The sequence below is a fragment of the Melopsittacus undulatus genome, chromosome 4 (assembly GCF_012275295.1).
Source record: "Melopsittacus undulatus isolate bMelUnd1 chromosome 4, bMelUnd1.mat.Z, whole genome shotgun sequence".
Lineage (NCBI taxonomy): Eukaryota > Metazoa > Chordata > Aves > Psittaciformes > Psittaculidae > Melopsittacus > Melopsittacus undulatus.
This window is the reverse complement of record NC_047530.1, coordinates 17241832-17269377: the sequence shown is the minus strand read 5'-3', so window position 1 is coordinate 17269377 and position 27546 is coordinate 17241832. Positions and strand designations below refer to the sequence as shown.

Here is a 27546-nt window from a genome sequence, read left to right as displayed (position 1 = left end):
TGTGTGGGTGGCTGGCCAGGCTTTCCCTTGGCTCTGCACCTCCCCAGCTCACAGCAGTGCCTTGAGCTGCTCTGGGGAACATTTTTCCGGGCTCCTGTAGCCAAAACAACAGCAGGGATAGTTAAATGAGGTGGGATGACCCCCTTTCCCATGTAGCCCAGCCCATGCATGGCACAGAGGGAAGAAACCCTTTGTGAGACTCCAAGGATATGGATGGAGATGCTGTTGGGGAAATCCTTCCCAGCACCAACGAGCCACGCAAATAGCATTTACCTGGCCAGCGGGACTAAATACCCCAGCAAAGTCATACTTATTTGTGAACCAAAAAAGGAGTTCACATTCCCGTAATGATAGCCACTAGCACTTCTGGAGCTCTGTCAACAACAGTCACCAGGACAGGGTCATTTCAATTGATGAATACAGATGTCCTTCATCCTACTATGGCACAAGAACTCATGGATAGTTCACACACATGTATTGCCAAGGGAAAAAAATATTTCAAATCCATAGAAGCTGCATTTCTGGAGCTGTGGATAACACACATGCTAAAAGCATGGTTTGCTTATGATAACCCAGGATAGCAACCCACTTGAGATGTAAAAATAATTTAATGAATAAGTATATTTAGATTTATAACCCCACAGCAGTTTTATTTATAGGGGTGCCAATCACTTTTACACAGATATAAAATTGGCTGGCAGAGTGCCTTAGACTATATCCAGAAACCCATCTGTAACAAATCTAAGCTGTGATATCTCTGCATACATTTGGCCAAACAATAATGCTAATGCCAGCCATCTTGACTTTACATGTACAGATGGGTGGGGGAGGGGGCCTGCCGCATGGCCAAAGTGGATGAATTTTGCTATCACCTACTATTAACGGGCTGGGGAAGGGACTAAATGAAGGAAAATCAGTCACCGTCTGTGCTGTGTGGATGCTAACACCAACACAATGCTGGCTGGAGAGCAAGCCAGTATCCAGCTTGCTCCAGGTGAACCCCTTTCGAAACCCTTCATCATTGAAATCAGGAGCTATAAAACAAAGGATAAAGACCTACTGGAGCTCTGCAGTGCCTTTAAAAGGCGAGGGGATTAAGCTAGGGCTCTTGCGTATAGCTTTTTTCCATGTATTGCTCAAGACACAAAGCTGGGACAGAGGAAGATGAAGGAGAAATCAACTGGAAGTCATCCCTCTCAATCTCAGTGGAAAAGTATTTCTAGTGAGACTTGTCCTCTCCCACCACTGCCCAGGATCTCACAGCTTTATCTAAACCTGCAGATGTCAAGGAGAGAGACTGCTGCTGATTTCCACAGGGCTGGCTTTGCAGCATCCCCAACTACTCCATGCTGTCAGAGTGGGTCTGGGGGCTTTCTGTTGGTACCCCCCAACTCAGTCAGCAATCACCTGGAGAACTGAAAATTCTTGTCTAATTCACAAGCAACAGAATGCTCTTTGTCCCGGTGGGCTTCATGGATCTTGTCTCCAAAATGGGGCAAAACAGGGATGGCTCAACATCAAATATAGACTATGGGTAAATACATCTCATCCATGAAAGTTGCAGTATTTTGGCAAATGCCAGAGCGGAAAAGGTTACTCTGGAATATTATTTTGAATAGCTCTGGGAACAAACCCAGCATTAATTTTCAACACTTATTCAACAAACGATTTGAATAAACTGAGGGAGGCTTGCACACACTTATTGACAGCATTATTTGGTAGATTTTTGCCTCTGCTCCTTGGATAATTTAAGAGAAAATGACTCCCAGCAAACACAATCACCTTCTAGTCTGATGCATTGATTCAACCAACTCTGCCTTGGGGACAAGGTAACCTCTCAAGATCTTTTCCAGCCCAATTTTAATACTATTTTATAATGCTCCTCTCAAACTAAACTGTTTACATGCTGACATTTGCTCTGATTCATCCCTGGAAATAAGTGTATCTAAAAGAGTAATAGATGGAAAGAAAAACCAGAAACCCAACTGCAGTTTCTTCACTCAAGGAGAAAACAAAGGAAAACAACCAGACGCAGAACTACGACATCCTCAATCCAAATGTTTTCCAAAACATTTCCAAATGTTTTCCAAAGCTTCTAGCTGAAGTTTTCACAGCTAGGCTGCAACATCACCAAAGCCTTAGGCATTGAGTGGCAGCATCACAGAGCACTGCAGCATGCACTGAGGAGATGGCTGGTGATGAGTTTTGCAACACAAGCCAAAACACACCCAAGACCCTTGCGCAGAAAAAAGCATTTCAATGCAAAAAAACTGCCTCTGCTTTCTCAGTGGGGCATCTTCAAATGCGATGGAACACAATTGCTACATGGGCTTTCAAGAAGAGAGAGTCAGTCAATGCACATGGCCAGATGACCTCAACTTCATGGCAGGCTTTTGAGTTTATTTTAAGCACTTTATGAAATCATTCCTCTGCCTCTAATCCTTTGGAATTAGGGAAATAATAGAAAATAAAAGGAAAAGAAGATATTTAAAAAACACTTATAGAAAGAGAGAAAAACATACATTTTCTGTACTGAAGCAAGAAATTCTTAAGTTCTGTTTAAACACCAACAAGCATGAACACTTGTTATTACACAGCCAAACCTGAGATGGTTATGGGAGATGCTGGTCTGAGCAGCTGACCCAAACCACAGCAGCCAAAGGTCTCAGCAGTGCTCAGCTGGAAGAACCAACCACTCTCGGAATTGTCACATGGCAGGTCCCTATCCCCCAATTCACCTAACTCCACTGCTGACACAACAGCTCCCATCCACACCAAAGGACCCATCAGAAGTGGCAGCACCTGTAAGGTAGGGTCTCAGAAATCCTTCAGAGTCCAAAGCTGATCTTTACCTCCTTCAACTTGCTTCTTGACACAAAGAAAACACAGAGCAGGCTCCTTTCTAAGGAGCCCTCCTATCAACTCTATGTGCGCTTTTGATTAGACCTTTTGTAGAGTAGGAAAAAAAGCCTTGCTTGAGGATGATAAAGTCTAGACACTACAATATATTTTCCAGCTGATCCAGCAAACCTAAAAGCCCTCCCTTGATCTCAGACTGCCATAATCAAAGCCATTATCCCATTCAGAGGACTTCTGAAACTTTAGCTTCTATCTAAATCTAAACCAGGCCAAGCCTCTTGTTTGGAGTTTTATGAGGAAAAGGGGGTGTGCTCCCCTCAAACCTTCCCCTGCCATGTCTGGAAGTGGCTGGTGGGCACATGGTGGATGGTGAGAACAGGGAGTCAGCTCCATGCCTGGAGGTGCCTCTGTGGCACCCGGTGGCCAAAGTCTGCTTGCAGGCGGGGACACAGCCTGTCCCCACAGGGTGGTTATGATGTGAGGGAATATTCACCATCCTGGACTGAGATGAACTATTCAGACAGCAAGCATCATTTGAAACCCCCATCCTTACGATTTGTCTATGTCATTCTCTATCACAGGGGTGTGTAATTCTGGGGTCCAAGGAGAGAAAAAAACTCAAAATAGTTTTATGTAAATCCTGTAGAAAATGGAATTAAGTACTGCAAATTTCCTTTACCAGATAGCTGGATGCCCAAGTATCCAAAGAACTTCCAGTTCTGCATCAAGGGACAATTGGAGAAATAAGGTATTCCAGGGAAAAACAAAGAAAAAATCATTTTCCAGTCTCCTGGAGGAGTATTTCACAGGGCTGAAAGAACACACAATCCTGCAAAACCATAGTAAAGCCACAGCAGCACCAGCTCTGCCTTAAGTGGGATGCTCAAAGAGAGGTGATATAAGACCAGCCAGCACACCCCAGATGAGCCAGTAAGTGTCAAACCTCCTGGCACCCAGTGGCCTCCACAGGAGAGGGCACCCGTGGTCAGATTTGATCACTGAGGCTCACAGCAGCCAGACTGGAAGAAGCCAAGGGACTGGCAGTCTGGAGTGACAAGGAGTTTGGGGAGAACCGGAAGGGCTTTATGAAAGTATACGGCCACCAAGCTGCACCTCCTGTGCCCCATGGCGGAGCCCTGGGGGAGGCTCTTCAAAGAGAGGTGGGGACAGGAGGTGATGCTCACCACAGAAAGCAGAGCGCAACACTGAGCATTACAATGCTCCAAAGTCATATATAAAAGCCAAATGTAGCTCCCTAGTGAATGCTTTATTTAACTGAGAAGCTTCGAATGCACCAGGAAATAGGCCAAATCATCTCCTTTTCCTTTGACCATCTGCCTCCATGATGCTGCCCATCTCATTTCCCCTCCATACTTTCACCCTCCTCAACTCTCAACTCGCACTCCTCCACACCTCTCTCTCAGCCAAAACAAAGCAGATCTGCAAAAGACTGAATGAAGCAGGCAAACAGACACCAGTAGCATGGGGATTAGTAATCTACCACCCCCTCCAGCATTGCTTGCTGGAGGTTGGAGGGGCCATGCTGGGCAGAAGCAATAGCTGTGCTGCACATCACACATCCCCAGTACTTCAGGAGTTGCCATCTGAACCTCCACCAGCTTTCCAGCTGGGTAAACATCATGGAAAAAATCAGGTCAACAGCCTTCTTTAAGAATATTTGCATCAAGTCAGACTTTTCCCACGCACACTAGAAAGAGTGAGGGCCATCAGCAATCTGGTGCCAGCTGTGACAGCCATGATGTTGGTTCCAGAGGGGACAGAGGATTTGCCAGCATCTCCCTGAACTGTTGCTTGGGAGCTGGCTGAGAGGAACAAGATGTGGAAAACCTGCCCTGGCACAGAGTCCAACACATACCCCATTGCAGTGGTTTGTCTCTGCTCTCCCCAACAAACGCAGAGAGATGGACTTCAACCTTAGCCTCTTCGCAAGCACATTTCACTTGGTCTACTGAACCCACTAAAGCCCTGCAGATCCTGATGCCCTCACCTTGGCCACATACCTCTAATGAGCTTCTCCTGGGAAAAGAGAGCAGAGCCCTGATGTGTGTCCTGTAATCCCTGAAAGGAGCTAAGACAAAGTTATTTACCTCAAGAATTTAGGTTCCCACCACACAGGAGAGCAGAGAAGCTGATGGCACTGGCTGCTTCTAATTTAAAAGGATCTAAATCAAAGACAGAAGCAGCATTCACCACAAACCCTTGTCCACAGAGTTTACATGCTAGACACGATACATGAGATAGCAAGGGCAGATGACAAGCTAGCACCCTGGCACCCAACCCCTACCACCCCAGTTTGGGAAGAATGGGAAACCAAGGGAAAAGAAGCAGATCTTTCAGCCACACATTGCCATCAGCACAGTGGCCACCCTCAGCTGCTCTTGGTGATAAATACTGAAGGAAAAACATCATGTGATTCATTTAGGTGCTGTACATGAATCAGGGGTGGGTTCAGCACCACATGTGTCTCATTCCAAGGCTTTCCAGCCATCCCATCCTCTTCTGCAAAGTTTTTCTGTCTCTTTCTCATCTCCCATGTTAGAGAGATGGGACATGTGTGCATCACTGCTCCCATCCCATGTGTCCCCACTCCTGTCCCTCCCCCTCCCAACTATACATGCAAATGTAGGCTGAAAAACAGCCAATCTCCAATCCTGGCAAATTTACAGTGGTAACTTATTTTTCAGGCAGAGCTAAGATTTTATAAGTGAGACTTTTACAAGGGATATCACCAGGTTAAGGAGTCAGAAGCTCAACTGTACAAGTGAAAGCAAAAGCCCTTTATTTCTGCAAAGCTTTTTTCTCCCCTCCTGAAATGACAGAGTAGCACAACTCTTGCCAGTTTAGTGGGGTATACATGAAGGCTTGGCTGTACGTAACCTCATTAAACTGGCTGGGTCTTTCAGCGCCAATCCAAACATGCAGTCTTCTGATCACCACATGATGGGCTGGGAACCAAAGGGAACTCACAATTAAACCCATGACAATCAGGAAAATCCTTACAAACCCCCTGAAGCAGATTCCACCAACACCATCCCCACCCTCATCTTTCTTATTTTTTTCATTTTATTTACTTACATAAGCAGCATGACAGATAACTTGAGGAAATCAGATGCTTAATGATTAAGTGACACTTAGGCAGCAGCACTCTGGAAGATAAATACGCCCTTTGGAAACCCTGCAACAAAAACAGAAGGTACAAACAGACAGTAACTAATTATTCTGATTAAATCTTGGAAGACCTGAAATACCCGACTGCTGCCGAAAAAAGGACAGTGTGTGCTGGGGCTGCTCACAGAAATAAGTCACACCCTTTTTAAAAAGAATTCACCCAAATAAACCTAAGTGCTTCTGTGTTGTTTTTGCTTGCATGCGTGTTTCTAGGCTGATAGGAAACCTCTGCCATAGCCTGGAGGGATCCCGTCGCCTTCAGCTAAAATTAGACTTCCAGGAAAGCAGGTGAAGGCGGGTGTCTCCAACCCGTGCCTGCACAGCAAGGCTCCCACTGCATGCGTCAGGGTTTTCCCTGCCTCCCACCGAAACCAAAAAGAGAGGATTTTTTTTTCTAATTGAAAGAAAATAAGGACAGTAAGTTTTGCTTCTAGAGAGAAAGGACAGGACAGGATAGCAGGTCTAACCCTGCTGTTGGGCTCAGGGATCCAAGCCAGAACTGGGGTGCAGGGAGGTGAGGATGCCACTGAGCCATGGGAATGGGATGGGATGCAATGGACTGTTCAACCTAGTGATGAGAGGAGCTAGCAAAGCCCACCAGCAGCTCAGCCATCACCGTGGATGCAGACTAAGGCACCTGCTTTATTATGCTCACGACACCAGTGCTGGGTGCCTGTTACAGCAGACAGCGCACAGAGAAAGACAAGGGGATGTGCTCACTAGACATTTTCTTACTCTCCTTGCTTTGGAGGAAAATGATGTTCTTCCTCCTCCCCCATACCATATTAAATGCCAGCAGAGCTCAAGGGAATATTTAATCTCAAACCTCAGTAATCAATCAGTTCACTCTCATGCATGAGAAAGAGTCACAGCAGTAAGCATCAAATCCCATTTCTACCCAGCAATAAAATGTTTTAATTATGTACACAACGTTTCCCTTGTAACATAAACCCTAAACAGATCCAGGCAGCCCCCAGCTTGTAGAAGGGGAAGGACACAGTGCCAGCAAAGAACGTGGGGACAGGGGGTAGGAAAGAGAGAACTATTCTGGCAACTATTTAAAATGACGATTTTATGCAGCTGCCCCTGTTTGCCACTGGCACAACAATGCTTTGAGCTTGCGTTCGCATCCCAAAGGATGGGCAGCAGCATGGCAAGTGGCTAGCCCACATCTAGACCTGCAACCAGAAGCTGCACCAGTTTTATCCCAGCATGGAAGCAAGTATGCAGGAAAAACAGGACAGAAAATTCAAGACAGGCACACATGGAAAGGCTTGGGCCAGGCTGAAATACAAATAACAGCAATGACACCTCTCTGCTGGTACTGCAAGACTTACTGCAAAACCTCTTCACATCAGAAGGAGCCCTTCAAGTTGGGTTTGAGCAGGTCTGTGACTGCTCCCTGCCAACACCTGTTATTTCCAAGCACAAGCATCGCTGGGCCAGCAGAACCATCACACAGCTGTCAATGCAACAGGTAGGCAGCTGTGAGCAGCATCCTACCTTCACCCAACCAGACCAGTCCCAAGCAGCATAGCTCACCATCAGCTATGCTAAAATATATACATTTTTTAAATATAAACACATGCACAGACTTTTCTAATATACAGGAACAAAAGAAGGGACACCCTGCTGAAACCCCATGTGCAGCATAACTGCTCTCGGCAGCGACAAAGGAAATGAGAAACAGAGATGAAGCACACACCCGCTCGCCGTGGCATGGTTTGGCTCTGAGAACATTTCTGGATTCTCCAGAATGAGCTCTGACCTCCAAGAGATGCAAAACAGTCTCAAAGCCAGTCTGAAGGAGAAGTGGAGGGATCCGCAGGGGCTCAGCCAGGCAGGCAGAGTGGGATGGAGAGCCAGGCTCTGGGTGCTCACAGATAGAGCTGACCTCTGTCCATGCCTCATCAGTTCAGATGTCCTCAAAACATCTTCTGTGCAACAGGAACAAGTCAGCAACTACCCCAAGCCCATGGTGCAATGCAGAAAGCAAGATTCCCTCCTGATTCTAGGCAATAGGATGAACACATCCACGACCATGGCTCCAACCTCACCAGACCACAGCGCTGGTGAGCAAGCTGTGCTCAAGCTGGAGCTTGGAAACAAACTCAGGATTGGAGATCTTTGAATCATCTCCGACTTCCCTGTGTGTAGCAGAGCTGTATTTCTAAAGCCTCTTTTTTCAGGCTTTGTAAACACATATGCATTGCTTTCAAAAGGCTCTTAAAAGCAGGTTTTGGAAAGGGAGGTGGCACAGTGCAACAGGAATTTTTCAGTTCCTCTCAACAGGCAACCTCACATGGAGATGTGAAAGGGAATACCTACCTGTAACTGAAATTTCCACACTATGGTCTCTATGCAAAGGCTAACATTCTTTCCCCTCCTTTATTTTTGGCTTCAATTTCCCCAAGACCTGTAACATCAGGATTTGCCTGGTATAATGGACAAAGTCCTCAAGCTCTGCACATATACCTAGAAAAACTATTGCACTTATACCCTCCCCTTCCACTTTGGAATGTGGAAGCCCACAATTAAGAGGGACCAGGTACATCAAGCACCTGCAGTATGTTCCTAGAGGATCCAGCCATATCCCCATCCTCACGCGAAGTGCAGGTCTTTGCAGTGCAATTCAGGACAGAGTTACTCAGTGCAGTATCTAGAGCAAATTAAACCTCCCAGGCACAGCAGCAAGCATGGATTTACTGATTCATGGAAAATGTCCTTATAAATTATTTCATTCAGATCAACAGGACGAGACAAAATGAGGACTATCCCTGGGAGTGTGAGGTTTCAGCGCTATCATTTCATTCCCATACTCCAGAAGAAATCACTCTTTCAGAGCAGACGCTTCTAATGGCTTTGCAGGGATGGTGAAGGACAATACAGAGGCAGAAGCAAGCATGTAAAAAAATACTGCTTAGCATCAGCTTCGCATCCACAGAAGCTCTATCCACACCCGTTTGTGTTGGGTTGCAGCTGCCAGGCAGGGTGGCACACGAAGGCTGCTGCCACTGATAGCATTCTGTGCGCTGCCCCGGCCACACTTCCATGGCCTGTTTGCCATGGGGCAGGGAGGTGAGGCTGCCTGCCTGGTGAGACATGGCACAGATCCATGTTCTTCTGCATCATCCTCCTCCAGCCCTGTGAAGCCACATTAGAAGTGCCTGTTCCGAAAGAGTGATTTCTCCTGGAATATGAGACTCCCAAACATTGCAGCTCATTAATCTTATCCACTTGTTTTGATACTGATAGCTTAACATGCTTTTATCAAGCTCAAACTCCCTCACAGGGCCACCCTGGGACCTAGCACCCTGATGCAAGGCTAAGGCTGTTTACTGCAAGTGCTTGTTTCAGTGGTTCAAGGCAGCTCAGAAATATCCAGATGTACCTGTGCCTTACTCTGCACAGCATACATCTAGCATTGGCTTCCAGACATGAACTGCTTCCTGGACTGAAGAACTGCTGGATGCCCACCACCACCCCCCTGACAAAGCAATATACTCTTGCATTTTGTACTTTTTCAACAAAAAGGTGAGAGAAGCACCTGCATTCCCCAGGCGAAAGCATTTCCCCAGCTTTTATGCACATGTGGCACTTCCTCACACCCTCATCAGTCCAACCACCCCTTTCAACACTGAGGGCAGGGGGCAGGCACTGACCTTCCACCACAGGCTCAGCAGCAAACTGCCTTTTGCAGGAGTGGGTGCAGCTGATTATGGCTCAAACCACTTTTCACGGCTCCAAATCACCTCCTGGGATCACTTCCCAGCATCCCCATCTTCAGATCATCTCTTGCCTTTTAAAATCGGTGTTAATTTGAGAACCACTTGAAAAAACCACCAGTGAAGACAGTGAGTCACATTGTTGGATGCCTCTGGGAGGTACCTGCGGAGGTCTTCTAGGAACACCTCCACTTTATGTGAACTCCCCCGCTGTTAACATGAAAACTACAATTATCTCTGCCAATTCATAAAGGTACCACATCTCTGGCAGCAGTATGAAGCAGGGATTCCCAGAAGCAATGAGTTCAAGTTAGGAGGGCACAAAGGTACACACAGCTGTGTTTGCAGTCCCCATTGCTCGAAGTCACCCACACCACACTGCCTCACCTGCTCCCCAAAGCACACCCCATGCCCCTGCGCCAATTACTGCTTTGATAAACAAGCATGTCTCATCACATCTACCCACTTAACTCATTGAGGGGTTGCCATTCCTACATGCATTGGCCCTGCAGAATAAAGTGTTAATGGGTTTCACATCCCCAGTATGACACCATTCTTCACCTCCTCCCAACCTCAGGACACAGCTCCAAGCTCCAAAGCATCCTTCTGCCTCGTGGACCAGGAAGTGCTGCTCTGGACAGACCACTTGCATCCACCCCACTACCTGGAGGTAGCAGGGAGGAAAATGGCTCCGCTACATGGTGAGAATTAAAACAATAAGTGGACTTGTGTCACTGCAGTGTTTGCAAACGTCCCCTTGCAGCAGAGGAGCTGTGTGTGGCACAAGGGCACAGGCGACTGAAACAGAGGATGCCGGCCACCACTAACAGCTCTTGGGGGCACAGCAAGACCTGTCAGCCCTTCCCAGTGCAGGCAAGAGGGAGAGTGAGCAGGCACATGTGCTTTGTGCAGGTCCTCACATCCTTGGCTGCCAAGGCTAAGCACTTTTTGTTTCACTGTCTCAGAAATCACCCTTATCATGACTATTGCTAAAGTCAGGCACAGCAGTATTGAGAGAATACCATTCCCTGCTAAAACAAACTGTAAGCTCTCACTGTGGCACAGCAGGTACCCAGACAAGGCGAATGAGCCCTTGACTATCCCTGAACACCATACACTTCCCTTCAGCTGCTGCCTGTGCACATTCAAAGCAATACAGAACAAGCACAAATACACCTTAAAGTCAGTGTCACACCAGAGTGAACCACGAAGGTGTCATACAGGAATATGAAGCCAGCAAATACCTACTTCCACACTCCCTGGAAATGGCAGAGAGGAAAGGCAGAGTGTGGGCCTGGAGCCAAGCCCAGCAAACACTGAGGATGAAGGGGCAGAGGGCTGAGGACATGCCACGAGGCACTGTGGCTTTCACCCTTACCAGAGGACCTTCTCCTGACTATACTTGCAGTAACATCTCTGCTTTCAGAACAGCTCACATAAGGACGTGGAGATGAGACCTCACCAAAGCTGCACCTCTCAGGGCTGAAAACTGGCACCATGGTAGAATGCTGCTCTGCTCTTGAGATGCCAGGAAAGCACAGACCGGCCTGGAAAGCAGCTTTCTGCTTTTCTGAACTCACAAACTCGGGCATTGCCACAGAAGCTGAGGAGTTATCTTTAGTTTTATTTAAAATTTGCCTCCCCATTCCATCTGTGTACTGAACCAGGGATAAAGCAGGTCAGTAGCTTACTCTTTCAGGTACCATGATTTTTAATATATATATATATATATATATATATTTATTTATTTAAAGTAAAGAGAAATTCATTCCCTTAAACACTTCACTCAGCTTAATTATCCTTCTCCAAGAGTTTTGGTTGATTTTTTTATATTTTTTTTAAAAGAAGTAGTCAATCATCAGAGGGAGGGCTGCCAGCACACAAGTGGAAAAGAGAGTTAAATCCAGCTGCTCAGGGATAAGCTGGTCACATACTGCAGATCAGCAAACAGCAAATAGGGGTTTGCCAGCTTACAGCAAATACCAGCACAAGTCACCTGCATGACTCTCACTGGTTATTAACTCAGAAGTTGCCGATATTGGAGACCCTAAAGCCACATTTCCTTACAGCTATACTGATGAACTGCTTTCTTGGCTATTTTGAAGGTTGAAAAGATAAAGCAGCTCTTGGCTTTGAGGGTGGCACCCCAGAGCAGATGCAGCCATGCTTCTTCACTACTGTTGTGACTCTTGAGGACTCTTGTGGGGTCAAATACAGAAGACTCTGAGACGCTGCCACCCAAGACAAACCTCGGGAGATAAAGCACCCAGAGATCCACCCAGTAGCTCCCACAGAGCACCAGCACAGAGGCTGGGGCTCCCAGCACACAGAGCCACAACTTGCTGATCTTAATACCTGGTACATAAGTTCCCAGGTGGCACCTTTGGACTAATACATAAGACCACAGAATAGTTTGGGTTGGAAGGGACCTCCAAAGCTCATCTAGTCCAACCCCTTGCAACGAGCAGTAACATCCTCAACTAGATCAGGTTGCCCAGAACCACATTCAGCTTGGCCTTGGATGTCTCTAGGGACAGTGCATCCATAACCTCTCTGGGCAACCTGTGCCAATATTTTACCAGCCTCACTGTAAAGGAATGTTATCTCATATCCAGCCTGAATATCCCCTCTTTTTGTTTAAAACTATCACCCCTCATCCTGTCACAATAAACCCTGCTAAAAAGCCTCTCCCCATCTTTCCTATAGGCACCTTTTAAGTACTGAAAGGCCACAATAAGGTCTCCACAGAGCCTTCTCTTCTCCAGGCTGAACAATTCCAACTCTCTCAGCCTTTCCTCATTGAGTTTTCCCACTAGCATTTAATTTCCCTTTTGCCTTCTAAGACTAAAACTTCTTCCAATTGCTGCTGCAGCTAACCAACAGATTTTTATCCCTTTGCATCCAGATACACCAAACTGCTGCCTCTGGGAATTCTGCAAAGATGGCAAGAGCCCATTTCCCAGTCCTGAAGCCATCAGCCATACCCAGGTAGCTTCAGCATGGCCACTAAACTTTAAAATCTGTCAGACAATGGAAAACTTATGGCTATAATGCAAGATCTAGTGCTTCCAAAATCTTCATTGCTTGAAACCCCAGAGCTAGAGATCTCCACGAAGCTGTCTTTCAAGCATCCTGCATCTCAGCTGTGGTCCAGATACATGTTAACAGGAGAGAACAATGTGAATCTTGGACATGAGATGCCCCATACCAGCCTCCTCCCAGCTCTGTTTGAAGGAAGCTAGCTGTGTCCTGTGTCACAAATCAAAATGGTAGTTAGCCTCCATAATCCCAATTCAAAAGGTATATTTAACTCAGGGCTTAACTCAACTGGAAGACAAAGGAGACTGGGTCCACTGCAGATCAAATTAGCTAAGCCTGCTTACACCAGGAGCTCTTGTTTGCCAACAAGCACACCTCCCACAGATTTATTCTTCCTACCTCCACAATTTAATGTTCCTCCAAGGAGGAACAGACCTATTCCATCAAAGATCTGAAAGAAAAAATATACAGAAAGAGGCAGTAGAGCAGATACAATAGGTTCCTAAAGCCTTAGGCAGGATATAGTCTAGCAAGGGTTTACTTCACCCATCCAGACCCTAGAGCCACGGCAAGGAATGAGGTGCAGTAGCCTGCATGGTGCTACACTTCTTCAGCCTGAAGTGAAGAAAAGGAGGACGGGGGACAATGGGGTCTCCCCTCTAACTGCTCCAGAACCCAGCTCCATTGTGTCCCCTGCAGCCCTGTATAATATGGGAAGAGGGTGCCAACATTTCCTTCATGATCTTCAGGACCTTCTCTTCAGATCTGCCTCCTAGGAAAGCGCTCATTTTTCCTGCCTAATTTTCATCAATAACATTTCTTCTCCCATCTCATTTGCTGCAGTCTCACACAAATCAAAGACACTGCCAAAGGCATGGTTATTTTTAAATTTTCCTCCTAGGAGATGGTACCTCTATGAAGCATTAGTATCATGCCACATCAGATCACTGTACCATGCCAGCTCAGCCCCACAACAGGATGAAGTCTGGAGGAGTCCCAGTATTTTCTGTCTCAATGGCATTAAAACTCTCCAGCTTTCCAGTCAAGGATATCCCACAAAGCAAACAGCTCTAGCCTTAAAGGCAGAAAGGTGCAATCCCACCCCCTCTCTCCATAGTACCCCTTCCAAGCACCAAAACCATCTTCCAGACATATAAGGCTTGGATTTTTTTCTGAGGATTTTGCCTTTGTCATGGCACTCCACAAGGCACTTGCCTCATCTGCATCCAGTCTCTGTGGACCTGGAACTTCCAAACTGAACCAAATTTCCCCTCTAAAAGGGTTTGGCAGCTGTGCCAAGATGTTGGAAGACCACAACATGACCATCCTCCCTGATGTGGCACATGGGCTTCAACATGACACAATTTCTTTAGACCAGCATCTCTTACACTGGGCACTTTCACACTGGAAGAATTAAGAAAAGCAGTGCTTCCACAAGTAATCGAAGAGCTTTTGAACTTTAAAAAGCAGAGCAATGGAGAGCAAAGCATGGGGCGTGCATGGAGAGGCTGGTCTGTACACCCACAGAAGAGGATTGAGGTCTCCTGCATGCTATGGCACACCTGAAGCAGCTACACCCTTGTATGAGCACAACAACACGATCACGCTACCAGCATCCTGTAACCCACCGCCGGCAAAGCCCACACTCCTGGCTTGAAGCAGGGTGGCAGCAGTGTGTGGGAGCCAGGAGGGCTGGGATGAGGAAAACAGGATCCTTTCCAACAAAGGGAGCGGAGTTCACTCGGTGTTTTCTTCCCCCCCTTCCCCTGCAGTGACTTTCCCCACTGTTCAGTCATGACAGAGAAGCCAGGCATTCAGGAAAGAAGGTATCATTACACTGTGCACGGCTTGTCTGTAGTTACTTTACAAATGAAGGTGATCATAATGAATGTGTGCACCCTTAAAGAAGCCCCGCTGCCCTTCCCCCATCAACCCCTCCCAAAGCAGAGCACAAATCCAGCTGCTCTGCAACCTTATCTTGATGCAGAAACAGCCCGGGACAGAGATATAAGGGTTCCCTGGAGGCAGGGTTTATTAAAGTCATCTTTGTTTAGTCAGTTCTCTTCAAAACCGCCACACTGGAGTGCTGTTCCTGGACTGGTTTTCACCACTGCAGCAACAAACATCACCCAGGCAGGGTCTCCTGGCGATGCAATGTGCTAAAAAGCAACCCAAGGCCGGGGCGGGGGGGATACACCCAGGACAAGGCACTCTGGGAGACCCACAGCTGAGAGTCACGGGGAGCTCCAGAACACAGCCTGGTCTCACCCTAGGGGATGGAGACTGGCACATTAATGAAGTCCACAGGACGTTCTCTATTGATACAGCAGCTCTGCCTGGGACCCCACAGCTGCTCTCGCAGAGGATTGCACACTAGCAGCCAAATATACCTAATCCCACGTTTTAAGTACCAGAGCTATAAAACAACCACACAAAGAAGCACCAGTTCGCATGGATCTTGGGGAACCTCCCCACAACCAACGCCTCTCTATTTATCCAACATGCGATCTTTACACATTTAGCTATTTTCATCCCACCCTGCTATTAATGGATGCAAAAGGCAGTTGGGTAAGGCCTTGGACAGAAATCTCATTTAGAGATCAAGACAAGCTTAATTGGTTTCTAGCCAGACCTGCACAAAGATGGGTTACTCCACAAATACAGTTGTTAATCTGCCCATTATACTCCTTAAGCTCCCACCAACAACGAAAATGAAAATAAGGAAAAGATGCACAAAGGAATGAAGCATTCTGGGCATGTTACTTCCACCAAGTAACACATCAGAAGCAATGAATTCTGCAAGAACAAGGGCTTTGCTTTTCTTTGAAGGAAAAGGATAACCAAGTGGTAAATAAAGTAACAACAAAAAGACCTAACATAGATCCAATCTGCATTTTCCACAGGCAATCCCCATACATTTCAGGTCCCTCAAGAGCATTCCCAGAATCTATTGTTTCTGTGGGCAGGCAGCAGAGGAAAAGCTTATGCAGCCGAGGAGACGTCATGTCACAAGCAACAGAGTAGAAAAGATGCAGAATCTCATTATTAAAGAGCACAAGACTGAAACCCCAGAGAGCGAAATTCACTTCCTAACTTAGCTGTAATAAATAAATAAATAAATAAATAAATGTTGCAAATTTCCTGTGTGATCACATCCTAGATGATTTATGCACAAACCCAGTGTTGAAAAGTGAGGGAGGGAGAGGAAGCAGGAGGAGGAAGGGGAAGACTCAATCCTATCGGCTTTTAATAGGCTTGGGGTTAGATCAGCCCTGGCAAGCTGTGAATATCCACTTGCATTGGGTGCTGCATGAGCTGGAGCTTGTGCTGGGAAATCGCTGCACATCCCACAAGCTTGAGACCATCCTGCTCCACTGCCCAGATGTGTGGCACAGGCTCAGCAACACTACATCCTCAACAGCAGTATCCCATAAGCTTTCAGAACATGGAACTCCAAACAGAAACAAAACCATGCACAAAATGGAAAGGTTAAGTGATAGTTTCCCCTCTTGGAGTTACACAAGAACTTAGAAACAAGAACATAAAGCTGTCCTTCAAACACAACATATCATAAATCAGACAGCAACGCAATTACAGTGCTGCAGAGCCAGGTAGAGAGGCGATGAAATGGTGGTTTGGTTACAACCTTCCCTCCAGCCTGGGACTCCCCCCAGGTCTGGCACAGGAGGTCTGTTTATTTTCCCAAACCCGAGCCAATTCGGCTCAGCAGGAAGCACTGCACCCAAGGGAGAGCAGAGCTGTGGATACTCCAGCAGGACAGAGCAAGGCCAGAACCAGGAAGTATGGAGGCAATTGTGTTCTGGACCTTTATAGAAATATCCCTCAAGCTCCAGAGCATCTTCGCAAAAGCCTTTTGCAGCAGGAGAGTTCGCTATATGGCAGAGGGCCAGAGAGGTGTTTTTGCAAGACCTTCCTCAACCACAACTAGTGCTCACAAATCCAAGGCTTGCTAAGCTTGGATATATAGGGCTGGTGCTGTCCCAGAGGGCTGCAGCTGGAACCCCAGCATGAGCAGATTCAAACTCTCACTCTCAGCAGCAAGAGAAGTTGTAATTAGCAGCACCAAACACAGCCCAGGGGCTGGGTAAGGACATCCCAGTGACATTATCTGATATGGTGATTGTTAGATGTGTTTTGTTTGGGTTCCCCTCCACCCCATGCATCTTGGGACACATGGTAACAGCCTGCTGCCATAGCTGGAGCTCAGCTTTTGGCATCCCCCAGGATGGGTCCTTCCTTAATTCCTCCAACACCTCATGGCATACTGGGGATGCCAGACCCCAAAGACACTGCCTTGCCTTAACTCCCATCAAAATGAAAGACCAAAACATAAGGCTAAGGGAAAAAAATATGGACATGAGGCAACCGAGCTACAGCTGTGAGACACATCACCACACAACCCTTACGCAGTCTCACACATCTCTCACCCAGTTCAGCCTCATCCCCAGTGCAAAGTCAACAGAGCTTCCTCTGATGCAACCATGAGTGATACTTTGGAAATCTACCCGCTGAGTATTTTGAGGTTAAAGAGTACTCTTTCTCATGCTGAAAGCTGTCATGCTATAGGGTGGCTAAAGGAATGCCAGCTAAAGGAATGGCACAATTTCATGACTAGGTAACCCAAATCACATCCCCCTGTACATCACTGTGGTTTGAACATAACTATGACCACTGCGGCATCACTTGAGATAGCAAATTTTGTAAATGGAAGAGCAGCAGCAGCTTTTAATACAACAGTCAATGTGAGAAAACAATAAGCATAAAGACTCATTTCCAGCTCCATACCCAAAAGCAAACTGACTGTAGGGATTACAATATTTAGCACGCTCTAAAAATTTTCCTTGACATCTTTTTGCTCTGTGTGATGGGTAGAGATTTCTCATGGCTCCAGAGCCACCAGCTATTTCACATGCAATTTGCCAAGTGGCACTCTTCACAGAAGATAAAAGGAGCTGGAGTTTATAAACGGATCCGAGTTGTCCCTGGAAAGCCTCCAGCCCCTTTGCACGATGTCTCCAAAATGCTGCAGCAGGGAGGCAGCACATGGACTGAGGTCTCAGAAACAACCTCTTTTACCCAGAGAGCTTTGGTAAGCAAATGGCTTGTGTAAAATATCTGTCAGAATACCTGTCTGAAGCACCCGCTCTTGTAAACAAGGTTGCTTTGGAAGCACCAGGGATTAGTGCAGTTCAAACAGTCCTTGGCGTGACTTACAGATCTGCAAGTTCAGCTCTTCTCTTGGCTCACGCTCGCCTGGCACCACCAGGCTTCCAACGGCCTTAACCCTGCTGACTCCCACACATGGATGCTAAGAAACTGGGATGGGGATGGGAGAAGCCCCATACTTGGTGGAGAAAACTCAAGGTAGAAGCACCATGGGGCTTCTTCTCCATTGTAGCTGGGGGAGGACCGATACCAGGCTGCCCAGCAGAGGGACAGCAGCTGAAAGTCATGCATGGGATATGCAAGGAGAACAGTGCCAAGCAAAACAGGACAGCTGAAAATCATCATGCATCTGAAAAGCTTAACCTGACATTAAGGCAGAGAGCAGCCTCTTCCCTGCACTGAGCATGCAGCCTCAGCCCAGACACTCCTAGTGCCTTGGGGGCGGAGGGAAGAAAACCACAGTAAATGAAGCGTCCTTTGCATGCAATTTCTGTGAAAGCCAGGCACAGCAAGGGTATCCAACCTCAGCTCTATCTCCCCCATCTTCAGGTTTGGCCCAGGCAAGAAGGTGCTGTGGTTTCCAGGAGCAGCAGCATGAAGCAATGGGAGTGCAAAGGGTGCCTGGAAGCCACAGGACAGAAAGCTTTACACAAACAGGTTTACAGTTGTCTACATCCACACAAGCATCCCTGAAGAGAACAGCTGCACTGGACTCAGCTGTTACAGACAGTCCAGGATGGCACATCAGAGTTCACAGCTCCTCTAAGCACCACTCATTTGGAAGATGCTGAGGCCAAGCAAGGAAGAGGTACCCAGGAAAAAGAAAAACAACAAAACAAAACAAAACTCATGAAACAGGTGATGGACACCTGGCTCCACAGAAATACTCAGGAACAGTAGCAGGGCAGACCCACCACAGCCTAAGCTAAATGTCATGCAACACAACTGAGCCAGAGAGCATCGTATCTGGGCTGCCTTCATGGCCATGCCATTGCAAGCAATTCATCTTGCTTGTGTGGGGTAGAGTAAATGGTCTCCACACTGTTCCCCCATCCTTCACCTCCCTGCTGGAGCTGGGAACAAGACTTACTGCTAGCAGACATTGCCTGTAACAGGCACCAAGCTGCTAAGACATCACCTGAGCAGCATAAAATGCCATGGTTCTTTCCACTACCCTGCACCATTGCACTTTCCCCTCACACAACCCAGATCTAAACAACTGCAGGTCCCACCCCAGAACAGTGCCCCTCTGCATCCCATTCTCACATTCCAGTTTTTTTTTCTCAGGACAAGCACCATCCCCTCTCCCCACCCAAGCAGTGCAGAGCTGCTTCCTGGGTGCAGAGCACAGCCCCAGCTCTGCAGCCTCAGGGCATGAGTTTGTTCCTGTCCAAAAAAGGTGCATGCACTTTCCTGCTTGTTGACATCTACCCTCAAATGCTCAAACTTAACATCTCTGAAGATGCCCTGCTTGCTAGAAGGACCTCCATCAGGAGACCAAACTGATCCTCATTCCTACAAAGCATCAAAGGAACCAACGCCCCACAGAGCCTTCCCAAAAAGCTGCCAAGCTCCCTAGCTAAGTTTTGCATATTGCTATAGAGTCCAGCTGCTGGTGTTTCACGCAGCACTCTCTCCCATCCAAATCAGCCTCCAAATGGCACGATTCTGACAGTTTTGAATTGCCTCACTCCTGTCACAGTGCCCTGAAGCAGGATATACCAGCAGCCTACCTCATTGCCATGGGGAGACTGCCATGAAAGCCCCATGTGAAAAACAAGCAGCAGAGAGCAACTAACACCTGGCAATCACACTATTTTCCTCTATGCTCCTGAGGATAGGCACAGGTTAGATTAATTAATTGAGTTCTTCTCTCTTTATCTTTCCAGCATTTGGTTGCTGCTGCATTGCTTTTAGGTTTCCACCCAGGTGCTGTGCAAGAAGGGATGAAGAGCCTCAGAGCAAAACTCCTGGCAACACCCCAAATCCAGAGCTTGGGAAGTGGGTCACTGGGTTCAGCTTCTGAAAACTGTTCCTTCAGGAGTGGTGGTAAAAGCAGCAACAGTCGCCTTCACCACAAGAGCCAGGGCCGGACACTCCTGCTGCTCCTCCACCACAACCTCCACGCATATTTCATTCACCCTCTTATAAAAACACTCACACATCAGTGGAACAGCCTGGAGAGGGTCAGCCCTGACTTCCAGGCGCTTAAGCTGTGTGCACAGAGAAGACATGATTCAGGTAAGCGGCACGTAGCTGAAAGCGCATCTCTATGCAATGCGCACACAGAGGAATGCAGAAGGCGAAACATGAAGCCACTTGTCTGGCAAGGCGAATAACTCTTCAATCATGCGCCAGGCTCAGCAAGCACCGGGGAGCTCAGTTCTTTGGGTTGAGAAAGACAAGGATGCCTCTAAACAGCAACACACCATCTCTTACTAACCACACTGTGGACAAGCTGCCATATTTCCCCACTGATAAGTCCAGAACAGTTCAGCGAGAGCTCCAAAACAACATACGAGAAAAATACAATCAGAAGCAAAGCAACTGGCATGTCCTCTGGGAAGAGACAAGGCAAGAACAACTCTGTTCAGGTGGTTTGACATGTTAGTGCCAGGCAACACTGCCAAGATAACCAGCTGGCATGTGCTGTGGTGGGTGAGAACATGCCGATCCACCAGCACGGCTCCTCCAGTGGGTAAGGAAAATGTTTTGAACACAAATGTTCTCAAGGCAACTCAGCCCTTGAGTTTACTGAGTCATGATAATACTGACTCATCAATGACTGTCAATGACTGTCACTAGGTTGGGCCAGACCATCCATTTGGCTGATTTAGGAAGAGGCCAGGAGCGACCTTCTCACCCAGGTGCTGTACGCAGCACAAACCTCTTCCAGTCAGCAAATTCACAACAAAAGCCCCCAAAGGACCGGTGGTGACTGCAGGAGGTATAACAAACAGAATGGGGTGATGAGAGATTCACATGGAGTGCACAGAGGTTGCTTCAGACCTGGGTGCAGCATGGGCCAGGATGCCCTTGGGAATGACCCCACCCAACTTCACCACAAGGAAAACACAGACCAGATGTTCAGACAACTTCACCTGTTAATTTGGTGTGGCCCAAGCACCTGAATTATAGCAAATTAACCAATCATGAAACAAAGAGCTGTTGGCTCACATCATGAAACTCTCCAATCAACTAACCATGTCTTCATGGTGGGCTAGGCTGCTTCTCTCATCTCCACCTCCTTGGTTTTCTCCTCAGTAGCCACAAAGATTTGAAAGCTTTATGACTCACTGAGCTGAGATTTTTTACACTATCCCAGAACTCCTGGTTCTTCAGCATATTCCAAAATGTTACCACGTACCATGAGGGCAGGAGATACCAAGTGCAAATGATCTCCTGAAAGGACAGGAGGGTAAAAAGGCACCAGCACAGCTCTTCTCCCAGCCCAGCTCGGGTTGAGGAAGCGCTGGGGGAAAAGAAGTATCAAAGGCAAACGGCAGATCACAACCAGCATCTGGCAAGGAAGGGGCTGAGAACCCTTTATTTTTTTGTTTTTTGCATTAAATAGAAAGTTAAAAAAATTCACTAAGGGTGAGGGAACTAATGCAATATGCAGAAAAGCTTCTGCTGGCATATTTACCTACTTTCCAATCCCTTACTAATTGTTTCTCTCATCCCCTAGTATGGTAAGCACTAAGGGTAAGTAAACCTATATGGCTTAAACTCTAGATTAACCAACACGGAAGTTAGGATCAGACATTCAATATTTCTTCCCCAATTTACAGCCCTTTGTTCAGATCACCTCTTTTTTCAGCACAGCAATGATGTCTGTTGTGGTGCAAGAGCAAAAGGTAGATATACAATCATCTAAACAGAGGGAGGAAAAAAAATCAATATGGACATGATTTGAATTTTACAGCATTCGGCTGCCACAACTTGCAAATAAACAGCTGTCCCAGCAGGTCCATGCAAGCTTAACAGCACAGCAGTAAAACACAAGATTTTGCTTCCCTTTTTAAAAAAGATTTACTTATATATATTAAAAAAAAAAGTATTGAGAAAAAGCAACAACTCATACTGAAGAACCATAGTTAGGTCACACTCAATTCCAGCAGAACAAGCGCATCCTGCTCCACATGGCCTCACCAGTCACTCCACGGCAGCGACAGCTTTCCGAAGCCAAGTTAAGAAATTTAATTACCAGCATCAAGTCAGAAACCAAAGCGTCCAACAAAATCCTCTTTCGTGAGCAAAGCCTGCAGAAATGTCGCTGAGCAGGCTTTGGCAATCTCCAAAGCTGACAGCTGGATGCCCTGGCTTATCGACTGCTAGAACACACACACAAAAAAGCTTTGAATATTTGTAGTGCCGAGCAAGCCTTCAAGGCAGCGCCACAGCCTCTTAAAAAGGCTCACATAAATAGACAAGCTTCATTTATTAATACTTCAGAGATAAAAGTGGCCATGTAGGAGCTGCTCAGTGCGTATCTGTGCAGCAGGAGTGGAAGACCATCAGCTCTGGGCAGCACATCTACCAGCATTCCCAGCCAGGTTTTAACCAGTTCAGGTTATAAATGTAGCTACCTGTGCATGTGGTGGGCTGGTATAAGCGCATCAACCAAAGACCTTCAGGCAGTGAACCTGTGCCAGTGGTAAACACATACAAACAAAGAAACAGGAGGATGAAGCAAGAGGAGCCAAGCTCCCATCCAGCTAGACAACAATACTTGCAAGGAGCCCAGTAACCCAACAGCTCCATGACTCCTCTATTCTGGGTTCCTCAGCTGCGACAATGACAGTGCAGGAGAGGAGGAGGAAGAAACCAAAACAAAGCACAGAAGCAAAGGGATATAAACATGACCCAGTTAGACCGGCTGTCCCCAGCTCCTGCCCATCCTCAGCAGGAGGGCTCATCTGGGACTGGAGGAACCAGCCTGCTGTGGCTGTCCCTTTCCTGCTCCCTCCCACAAACAAAGGGTCAGATAAGGAGCAAGCTCAGGTCAAGACCGGTTTGACTGTTTCAAGCCCAGGGGAGCAGATTTGGTGCTGATTTTACACCTCACCCATCCTGTTTGCCTGCCCGGGGTGGAGGCCAGGATGCAAACTGGTGCACATGCCTGGCTGGCTGGAGCCAAAAGCTCAAGGGCCGTGGCAGGGGCACCACCGCAAAGCCACACACGAGTGAAGAGCTGGCCAGAGCCAGGAAACGTCAGTGCTTCCTGCTGTCCTGGTGTCATACGTTGTCAGGCAGTTGGAAATCATGGACTTTGTCTTGTGCTTCCTGCTCTCAATGGAGCTGGGGTAGGTCTCAGTGCACAGCAAAGGGAAAAGCCAGGCGAGTCACTCATTAATGAAGGAATAGCAAGGTGGATACCCAAGCCATAGGAGCCATAGCGGCTGGGGGCAGTGCACACCAAAATGAACTCAGCATCTACGGAAAAAGATCTGGACACTGCAGGACTCATTTATTCTGGGGGGACCAAAAGAGGGGCAAGCAGAGAACACCGATGGCTTTGGCATACACTGTTTTCAGCAAGGGAGGATAATGAGGTTGCGCTGCAGTTCACCACGGTGGTCTGAATGTACATCATCACTCGATTTTGTATACAGTGTTAGAATTGACCTCTAGAGAAGAGGAACAAAAATACATTAGAAAAGCCTTGTGCCATCCCTCTTGTTGCAGCTAGGAGAAGCCGGCTGGTTGTACAATGCCGGGTGTTTGCAGCTCTCAGGCCTGTCCAAAAACACCAGGGCAGTCTGTGCCCGTGGGCACCCCTCACACCAGCACCTGGCAAAGGGGGCTCAGCCATGTCCTCTGATCTACCCCCACCTCCAAGTTCTGCAGGGAGCTCCTTGCCCCCTTTTTGGCAGCACACAGCCCCCTGGCTCAACAGCTTTTATCAGGGGAGAATTATCATCCATTTTTGCTTTAAATTAACCTTGATCACTTAAAAGATGCAGAAAACCTGTTTCACACATACACCAACGCAAGACCCTGCATGACCATCACAAGTGAGGAGGACCCCAAGGATGAAATCCCACTGATGTCTTTGATCACAGGTGCCAAGCAAGTCAGTCTCAGGCAGGATCCGATCACAGCCACTGCATGCCAATGGCAACGGGTGCCAACCCCCAAAGCCCGCATGCAGTCTTTCCTCCACGTAGGCCCCATAACCAGAACCTCCTGAAATCTCCATCATGGTGCAGCCAGTGACAGACCAGATCACTCCATCTGGCAGCTTACTGGTGGATGCCTTTGCCACAAATGTCCTCTACCCCTGGCATAGCCATAGGCCAACAGCGAGATGTGCTGAAATCTACTCCCACATCAAAGCATCAGGCTGGACCATAGCATGTCCACAGCATGGTGTTTTACACCAGCACCACACATACAGGCCATCAGGCAGCCCCAAATGGCTGTACCTGATGAGGAGGCATGGGCGGGGAGTAGAGACTCCCCCAGACCCGCCTTGCTCAGGGAGGAGAACCCCATCCCTGGAGCTCTGTGGATAAGCATGGGGTCACACGCCTAAGCCCCGTTTGGAGCTGCCGCAGGGGAGGGACCCGCCGTGCCAGCAGGAGCCGGGGACGAAGCCGCCCTGGGCGGCGTTGCCATGGAGAACACGGAGCAGCAGCATCCCGCATCCACGCCCGCGCGTGGGCGCCCCCTGCCCGGCGTCCACAGAGCGGGCACCGCCCGGGCACGGCGGGGCCCCAGGCCGGCCCCCCTCACCCAAAGCCACACCGGGGCCGCAGAGCACGCCAGGCCCCGCAGGACCGCGGACCGAGACGCCGGGAAGCAGAATACTGAGCAGGGTTAGGGGGCCACACCGCGGGGCCCCGGAGGTCTCCTCCCCACCCCACGCAGCGCCCCGGGGTGGAGCGTGGGCTCGGCTCCCCGTCTCCCCACCTCCCCCACGGCGGGGGAAACTCAGTCCCGAGTGCGGAGAAGCCCCGGACCCCCGCCCCGCTGCCGGCGCGCCCTACCCCCCCGGCAACGGCCAGCGCCCGCAAGGCACGGAAGAAGGGCAACGCTCCAGAACCCCCCGCCAAACCCCACCCAGCCCGAAGAGGGAAGAAGGGGCAAGAAGCAACAGAGCCGCTTACCCGGGGGCAGCGCACTCACCCACGGACCAGCCGTACCTGACGGCGCTGCGCTGCGCGGCCCGGAGCCCGCCCGGCCCCTGCCCACAATGGGCTGCGGCCACTCCGCCCAGCACCGCGCGGCCCCGCCCCGCGCGCTGACGTCACTATCATCGACACGCCCCTTTCCGCCGCCGCTGGGAGCCGTGGTGACGCGCGGGCAGCGCCGGCGGGACTGAGGGGCCGGTGTGCGGGAGGAGCGGTGCGGCCCGCAGGGGGGGGCAGGGCGCGGGAGGACGGGAGCCGGGAGGGGGGGGGTCCAGCTCCCACCGCGGCGGGCAGTGAAGATCCAGTTTCATCCCGTTGGACACATGGGCAGTCACCGGCACGCAGCGTCCCAGCTGCCTGACAAAGTTCCCCCAAACTACAACATTCTCCGCTTGTCAGCTGGGATTTAAGAAATCAGTTTTCCAGGGGTTCCCGTTTCATGTAAATCAGAGCAGCAACCTGATACATGGTTGAATTTTCCTGTGCACTGGAATAACCTCGTTGCACAAGATGAAGCTGTGGGATTCATGCAGAAGGAGCAGTTACTGCTTTTGGTGCAAATCAAAGCTCCAGATAAAATTAATAGTGTGTAACATTTTAGCTTTTCTTTTTCTGGATGGGAGGTCAAGCTATTTAATCTTGTATGATTTTTTTTCTCAGCAACAACTGTATGGGAAGGTCTGAAAGGCTGGAAGGGATTTACAGGGATTGTGTTTCATGTGAAGCCTGTACAAATTTATAACAGAGAAAAATGAAGGGCCAGTGATGGGAAAGTAAAGAAAGAGCATCCTTAATGGAGTTGATACCAAAGCATGGAACAAAATGTAACATGAGAACTCGGACAGGTTATACACAGCCATCCAGACTCCTAGGTGGCCTTCTGTACGAGGGAGACAGAAATGTATGTTAGCACAGAATCCATGCAAGTGTAAGACAGGTTAAACACAGGCCTGACACTGGCTTTTTCTGCCCACCTAAGCTCCACCACAGGCTCTGATCTGCAAAATAAAACCAGGATTGGACCCATAGAGTCGTAACCCATCCTGTACGGTTTCAGTCGCAACCCTCCAGCTTCATACCAAAATCCAGGTTCCAAACAAGCAGTCTTTGCCATCCCTGGAGGAAAATGTAAAAGAATCTCAGGAATCATATGTCCATTAGAGGAATCTATTAATACATAATCTAGAATTTTTTGATTATAAGGCAAGAAAGTATGTTTCATCTCAACAAAGACAATTTCATAAAGTGGATTTCCCCCTTCTCACTGTGCCCAGTTCTTTTCCTAGCCTCTCCTGGTGTCCTGCAGCAATAAACTCCACAGGATAAGTGTGACTTGCCAGAGAATAAACCTATTGCACTTTTTTGGTTGTGAATTTTAAAGTCATCCCAGTTCTCTTTTACCAGGCTAGCTTCATATCTAAACTTTTATAAATCACTCTTCACAGCCTAGCCTTTGGCAGCCAACCACCAGCCCTTGAGCTGTCATCCCAAGAATGAATCTTTCAGCGAGGAATCCAACCTGCACCTTCCTAGAAACAAGTGAATGGTTTGACAACTGAAATAACCCCTTCTGAAACCACTGATGCCTTTCTGTAGTCACTTGTCTTGCTAAGGACTTGCTGTTCCCCAGAAGAACCAGAAGTTGCAAACTGCCAGAGGTTCCCAGAACCTGTCTCTGTGTCTGTGCCAGCCCACAGCAACAGATACATCACTGTAATTCATGTTCTAATAGGATGGGATACATGAGGTGTCCCATCTGGCTCATGGTGCAGCTTGGGAGGCTCCTAATGCTGGGATATCTTCTTTGCAGAGGGACACAACAGAAGCTGCTTCTCAAGGTGAAGTACTAGGAAAACGGCTCATGGATCATAGTGGCAAAAGGAATAATTACAAATTGCCACAACCAGCTGTTTTCTGCACAGGAGTATTGTAGGAACCCAAGATGCAAATGGAAGCATACTCACTGCAGTGTACAGGTGCTCTCTTAACATTTCCTTGGTGTTGGAGCAATGGGAGGTGGCAATCATGGAGGCAGTTTTGGTGTGAAGGTGGCAATAGCAGGTTATTTGGAGCAGTAAGCCTAATGATGGTGCTGTGAAACCAGTGAAACAAGGGTAAGCATGTCTGTTCTGGGGAAGAGCCAGCACAGCTTTTGGTGAGAGAAACTGTAACTCACAAAATCTACCGCAGTCCTTGGACAGAGCCAAAGATTTGGTGGACAACAGTGACCTAATGGATATAACAGATACGGATTTCCTAAAGGCTCTGACAAAATCCTTCCTCAAAGGCTCCTGAGGAGAATGAAGAGACATGAAAAATAAAGTGGTTTGAGGACAGAAACCACAAAGGCCAGACAGGGATAGTCGGTCTCCACAGTGGAAGAATGCTCAGGGGGGTATTGTGGAGATACG

The 27546-nt window shown here is 48.2% G+C and overlaps 1 protein-coding gene across 3 annotated transcripts in view; it reads right to left on the bottom strand.

The window, feature by feature from the left end:
- Nucleotides 1-25187, bottom strand: part of DAAM1 (dishevelled associated activator of morphogenesis 1) — a 97873-nt gene extending 72686 nt beyond the window's left edge. Inside the window, exons 1-2 of one of the 3 annotated variants that reach the window (XM_031049342.2) lie at nucleotides 25112-25187; nucleotides 5956-6055 (exon numbers count right to left, since the gene is read on the bottom strand). The gene's annotated coding sequence lies outside the window, so the exon portion shown is untranslated. The remainder of the gene's footprint in view (nucleotides 1-5955; nucleotides 6056-25111) is intronic. The other 2 variants (XM_031049343.2, XM_031049344.2) reach the window with 2 other exon arrangements.
- Nucleotides 25188-27546: the final 2359 nt, after the last annotated feature.